This window comes from Mirounga leonina, unplaced genomic scaffold (assembly GCF_011800145.1).
Source record: "Mirounga leonina isolate KUSES-001 unplaced genomic scaffold, KU_Mleo_1.0 Mir_151, whole genome shotgun sequence".
NCBI lineage: Eukaryota > Metazoa > Chordata > Mammalia > Carnivora > Phocidae > Mirounga > Mirounga leonina.
Window position 1 is genome coordinate 27696273 of NW_023270377.1, and position 7396 is coordinate 27703668.

The following is a 7396-nucleotide window of genomic DNA, read 5'->3' on the forward strand; positions in this document are numbered from 1 at the left end:
GTTAAAAAAAAAAAAAAAAGGACACACAAAAAAAGGAAGAAGCCAGGGAGCAGGATGGGGAGAGGACCCTGTTTTGGAATCATACAGAGCAACAATCACCAGCAGTTCATGTGCATTCCGGATGGGGAGTCCTCTTGAATCAGATGATCTCTGGGCAATATTAACAACACGCGGAGCTGGACGATGCCCAGAATCACGCAGGCGGACAATGTCCACGGTCGCACACATCAGGCATAATGACGGTGGTTCCCAGCCACGCCTGCGCTCCTTCCTGCTGTCACATCTCCTTCCTCTTTCTCTCTGAGCTTGTCACACCCTCATCAGCCCCTGTCTGGACCCTCGAAGGCCCTCCAGCTGGTCTCCCCCGGACTCCAGTCTGTTCTATCACTAATCCATGAAACACCTTCCCCAGAGGCTATTCCCAAAAATGGGTATGACCGTGTGTCTCCCAGCTTTAAAAGGCTTCAGGGAATGGTCTGCTGCCTTCGAGAGACTGTTCCCAGTTCTTTCTTTTTTATTGTGGTAAAAAACACATAACATGAAATTTGCCATCCTCATCCTCTCCGGGTGTACAAAAGTTTAGTGTTAACTATATTCACGTTGTTGTGCAATGGATCTCGAGAACCTCTTCACCTTGCAAAATTGAAACCATACCCACCCACGAAACAACTCCTCTCTTCTGCCTCCCCCCCCAGCCCCTGGCAACCACCATTCTACTTTCTATTTTTAGGAGTCTGACAACTTTAGATACCTCACAGAAGTGGAATCATGCAGTATCTGTCCCCTGGCTACTGGCATATTTCACTTAGCAGAATGTCCTCAACATTCATCCATGTGGTAGCACGGGTCCGAACTTCCTTCCTTTTAAGGCCGAATGATATTCCATTGGATGTGTTTACCACATGTTGTCTAGCCATCCATCCATGGATGGACGTTTGGGTTGTTCTCAACTCTTGGCTATTGCGACTAATGCTGCTATGAGCGTAGGTGTACAAATACCTCTTCAAGATTCTGCTTTCAATTCTTGTGGATAAATACCAAAATGTGGGGTTGCTGGATCACATGGTAATTCCATTTTAAGTTTTTGAGGAATTGCCAGACTATTTTGTGGCTGCTCTATTTTACATTCCCACTGACAGTGCACAAAGGTTTTAATTGTTCCACATCCTCACCAACACTTCTATTACTATTATTTTATTATAATGGTCATCCCCCGGTGATTATTGAAATTGAGCATCTTTTCATGTTTGTTGCTCATTTGTGTGTCTTTGGAGAAATGTCTATTCGAGTGCTTTGTCTACTCTTTAACTGGGTTTTTTGTTTTCCTGTTGTTGAGTTGTTGTTCCTAATTCTTAAGCATGGTCTACATCCCTCATGGTCTGGTTTTAAGCCTCATTTCCCTCCTTTCTGTACATCAGATGCTTCTTTGTGGCAGCTCATTTCCATGAGGTTCCCTAATGGAGGAGCCATGTTATTGATCTCTTCACGTGTTGTTCCTGACAGGGTGCTCCCCTCCTTATCTCAAACACATCTTGACCACTGGAGCAAAATCTACTTCTGCTAAAAAGAAAAATTACTTTGGGGAGATTGTCTTTGGGAGGCTTTCTCTCACCATGTTCTGAAGTCCACTACTCCCCCCAGGCACGGAGTTCTCTCGCTTCTGGACCACCAACCCACCCTGGGTGCAGGGCTGATCACGTGGGTCTGTGATTTTTATTATTATCTGTCTCTCCTACTAGACTATAAGCTAATTAAGGATCAGAACCAATATCTTATTTAATATTCAAACTCTGATGCCATGCATGGAGACTGCCACGTCGTCTGTATCATTAAATATTTTCTGAAGGAAGGGAGGGGAGAAGGAAGAAAGTCTGGCAGGCGGGTGAGAAAGCCAGCACAAAGGAAAACACACAACCAGGCTTCTCCTCTGTGCCTGGCTTCGACTCCCTGTGCCTCCCACTTCTCTTCCCCCAGGACGACAACCCTGAACACCTGGAGATATGGCATGCCACAGTCAGGTCCCACCTGAATCCCTGTCTCAACTTCCCCAAGGACTAAGCTGAAATGGCTTAGTCCTCACAAAGGTTACCCTCTGCCTCCTGCTGCAAGGTTCAAAATGGGAGTTTAGATCCAGGGCCTGCAAACTGACGGTCCAGGGCAATCTGGCCAATATCCTGTCAGGTCTTAGATTAGTGAGTAAAGTATCACTCCAAACATTTACTCCAAGCCAGCCAACATGTGAAGGCCTTTGGAACTGTTATCACATTTCAACCCCTTTTCAGTCCTTTGAGAAGAATTATTATCCTCACTTTTCTACTGAGGGAAATGAGACTCAGCCAGGATGCTAGCCAAGTGTTTATTTTAAAGATTTTATTTATTTGAGAGAGACAGAGAGAGAGAGAGAGTGAGCATGAGTAGGGGGAGGGGGAGGAGGGAGAAGCAGACTCCCGGCTGAGCAGGGAGTCCCACTACAAGGGTCCTGGGATCAGGACCTGAGCCAAAGGCAGACGCTTAACCAACTGAGCCACCCAGGCGCCACCAGCCAAGTTTTTTTTATGCTAAGGCCATGCTCTCATTATTATATCATGACACCTCAAGGTCACAGTCTTTTTAGATTTACTATAGACATGGTCTGTTGTTTTGATAATTATTTATTAGGTGTGTGCTGTATGGTTTACAGCCATAGAATCTTCTAAGCCTGAGAGATATCTTAGAGAACATCTAGTCTAATCCCCTCGATTTACAAATGAGGAAGCTGACAGCCTGACATGACTTATAAACTGTACAGTGAATATAATGGTATCATCATGCTCTGTAGAGATTTTTTTCTATTTGATTTTTAAGTGTTCTTTTTTTAATTTAAAAGCAATACAAGCTCCGTGCTGAAAAACTATAAATGAGAAATTTTTAAAATCCATAATTCATATGGATTGCCCAATTGCCTAACACTTATTGACAAATGTGGCTTTAGACTTAGCTCATTGGTACATGTTAGGCTTTGGGAAACAGATGTATCTATTAGGCAAATGACTATATATTTGTATATATACACATGTACATATATAATTAGTTGATACTATATTCTTTATAAATATGGTATTGTTCTCACTGAATATTATGAAGATCTTATTTTATTAAAATTCTTTCCATTCTTAAATGATAGAATTTTCACCATAATCATAAAAATAATATTTTCTCAGTGGGGATAGATTTTTTAAAAAATATAATTCCAAAGTAAAAACTATTACCCCATCACCAAGAGATAATCACCATTAATTGATTTTTTTTTTTGCTGTGGAGAATGTTTTTTTGCTCTGTTTGTGTGTGCTATATAATCGAGACAAACGGAATAGACATTTTTAAACCCTTGATACATTTTCCCAAATTGCTTTCCAGAAAGTTTGTTCTTATTTAAATCAGCAGCATTGGTGAATGAGAATGTTCGTCTCACAATATGCTCACCAACTTTAGATGTTATCTTTTAAAAATTTTTGCTTATTTTATCACAGGAAAAATGGTTATGAATGTGAACTTATTAAAAAATATCAATTGTGAAATTGCTTATAGTTCTTATTTTATGAAGCAAGTAAGGTTAAGTATATAATATTAAGAGCTCTGTATAACTAAACTCTAGCTTATATCATGCCTATTTAGACTATATTAAACCAATGGCTTAAAAACAGTTTTGCAAAATTGCATTATATTAAATGGAAATTGACAAAATAATTACCAGGTAAAGTAGGTCCAAGAGCTTCAAGTAAGAATTCTGTAGAAGAAATGAAGGCAGCATCTCTCTGTAATCTATTCATTTGTTTGTCTCTTTCCTACGCTGTTCCAAAAAGGGAAGATATGATGTGCAGTACAATGAGAACAATGAGGCCCCACCCGCAATTAGGATTTCTTAAATGTTCTACTTGGGTATACTTGAAAGCCCCTGCCAGCTTGGAGGGATATACATCAAAGTCACAATCCACAGAACGCTACCATTAGAAACCTAAATGTCTTCAGAAAAAGTTCAGTTCTTAGACCAGTTACTACTTTCCTGAGGGTCCCCAGTGTTGCTGTATGTGCCCCTCCTGTCCCTTTGCACCCGAATGTTCTTTAAACAAATATTTATGCCCGTCACATTTCCAGTACGATTTCCATGCCAACATTGACCCTGAGGCTGTGAGGACGCTGTCTGATGAAGGTGAAGGAAATCACATTTATGGGCTGTGTAGTGATCAGTATTGGTATCAACGAGAGGAAAACTCTCTAAAGGCTTGATGTATAAGGAAAGCCATTTTAGATTTCTAAGTCAGCATGACTGCACATAAACTTTGTTTAAACCAAAAGCCTGGTTTATGGCCCACCAAGCAGACATTGTGCATCTACTTTGTAAATGAGTGGCCTAAAGGAAAACCATCTTGAAGATATCAATGTTCCTACTCCCTGCATTCCTTGACGTTAAAACTTGTGATTCTTGGGGAGCCTGGGTGGATCAATTGGTTGAGTGTCTGCCTTTGGCTCAGGTCATGATCTCAGGGTCCTGGGATGGAGCCCTGTGTCACGTGAGGCTCCCTGCTCAGCAGGGAGCCTGATTCTCCCTCTTCCTCTGACCCTTCACCTGCTTGTGCTCTTTCTCTCTCTTAAATAAATAAAATCTTAAAAAAACCCAACAACTCAGGAGTAAAAAAAGCTATTTGACCTGCCTCTCACTGGAATTCTTAAAAAAAACAAAACAAAAAACAAAACCAAAAACCAAACCAAAACAAAAAAACCCTCATGATTCCTGCCTCTATGTTAGTCTATAATCTTTTGAGCTTTTATAAGATATAAAAAAAAGTATATAACCCTGTAAAAATGTTCATTCTCTGGAGCACTTTTCTCCCTGTGAAGAGTGTGTTTCCTGGGCAGCTGTCCTAACTTGGGCTGGAATAAAACTCTCTTTCTTACTTTTAGAGATTCTAAAAGGTTTGTTCATTTTGCATCAACAGTATTCAGAGTTCACAGCCCTAGAAAGGTCTTCTGCCCCGCCCAAGGGGAGGCCCTACTGGTTTGTGATGTCAATGTGTAAAGCTACCCTCAGGTCTCTAGATAACTATGTGAGATAATCCTGGGAGAAGGAGCAAGAGTGAAATGGAAATGTTTGTATTTTGTAAGTGACAAGACACGTGGGAACAGATGCAAACTTTTGAAATCATTTACAGCCTGTGAATGTCGTATGATGCGGTCATTAGCGTTACCGTCTGAAAAATGAAATCCCTTCATAGTGAATGTATTGTCTGGTCTGGGACAGATACTTGTTGGTGATTAATGCTATCATTGTTCTGGAAACTTTGTGTTAAAAATGCACGATAATCATCATAAAGGAAGCATGGAATTCCAACTCCTTGTCCTGACATTCAGAGCCTTACATAATAGTGACCTAACACAACTTCTAAGCTCCATCTCTCCCCTATGCAAATCTTTGTTCTAGGGAAACTAGTTACTCAACATTCCCTTCCCACCTCCATGCTTCCTTAGTGGCAGTCACTCCATCTAGAAGGCCCCTCTCACCAGCACGTGGTCTGGCAGTTCTGACAATCCAGGATCATCTCAAATGCCACCTCCTCTGTGACATTTCTCTCCTGTGAGCTTTTTTCTCTACTCTGACAAAGGTTCCTTGAAGATAGAATCTACATCTTACCCAATAGGAATAACAGACCTCTAGCTTGTTCCTCTCCTTCCTGAGTATAAAGGAGTTGCAGGGAAGTTGACTACCCAGCCCAGGACCACATTGGCCAATCTCCTACATCCAGGTGTGCCCAAGGGACTTTTTCTTACAGGTGGAGGCAAGTGGAAATGACAGGTGTCGCTTGTGGGCTGGGCATCTTAAGAAGTGTGCATGCTTTCTTTACTCTTCTACCGCTTAGGCAGCTTGAGCCAAGATCCTGATGCCCTAGAAGATGGCAGGAACTCAAGAGAGAAGGAGCCCAAATCCCTGGATCACCAGATGGAAGAGAGTTGCCTGCTGACCTAGGACAGCATCACTGAGCTGTTGAGTGAGCATGAAATTAAGTTCTATTGGGTTAAGCCACTGAAATCTCATGTTTTCTTTCTTACAGAGCTAGAGCCATTTCCTGCCTAATATAGCTTAGTATCCTTTTAGTGTTTGGCTCATTCCATTTTATAAAGCAGGTGCTCAAAAAGTATTTGTTAAATTGAAGGGAAACTTCAGGGGCAAACCCAAAGAAAGACAAATTAGGTTATACTCTCAGAACATAGTTGGATATATCTGATGACATTAAAATGCTCTTCCAACCCTATCTTCTTAAGAAATATTCCCTGCTCATTTGTTTTACATGATAAGTACTTACACGTTGAGATCAGTTGTCACTTTGTTCTTGGCAAAGAGAAAATGGGATGTTTTGTGAATTGATGGTCATTCTAGTTGAATGTGGGTGCCAAGTTTCCTCTGGTTATATGAACCAGATGGCATAACTGTGAACAAATAATGGTAAAATGAAAGATAATCCTTTCTGAGTGTCAGATTGTTGGGTCAGATTTTCCAATACGACATAACTAGTGGATAGGGGCCCTTGGCCGATAGCACTTCCGTTCACACTCCAATTAGACTTCCATTGTAAAAGGATGATGCTGTTATTGCTGGCAATATTTCGTAAGTTGTGCTCAGTCATAGAAAAGGGAGATATCTCTTAGCTCCAAGCCCCAAATGTCATCAAGTCTAAACAAGCGTGGGTCATCAGCCCTCCAAATCAAACGTCAGACTGATTCAATATGACTGGGTATTTGTTGGATATTGCATTAAAAACTCAGAGTGTAAAGCTTGAAGGGTAAGAAGAAGATAATAAGGTAACCAGAAATGTGCTATGTCTGGCCTTTTCTTCCACATTCCTAGTACTCAGTATAGTCAAGGGTGAGATATTTATCTCATCATGTGGATTCAAGTATAGTCCAGTGTCCTTTTATGTAGCCTGAAGGACTCCCTTGAGTATTTCTTGCAGGGCAGGTCAACTAGTGACAAATTCTTTCAGGTTTTGTTTATTCGAATGTCTTTCAATGATACATTTTTTTAAAAAAGATTTATCCATTCATTTTAGAGAGAGAGAGTCTGTGTGCGTGAAATGGGGGTGGGGGGAGGAGGGACACAGGGCTCAGTCCCACCACCCTGAGCTGAAATCAAGAGTCGGATGCTCAACCAACTGGGCCACCCAAGCACCCCCCAATGATACTTTTTTTTTTTTTAAGATTTTATTTATTTATTTGAGAGAGAGAGACTGAGAGAGAGAGCACATGAGAGGGGGGAGGGTCGGGAGGGTCAGAGGGAGAAGCAGACTCCCTGCCGAGCAGGGAGCCCGATGCAGGACTCGATCCAGGGACTCCAGGATCATGACCTGAGCCGAAGGCAGTCGCT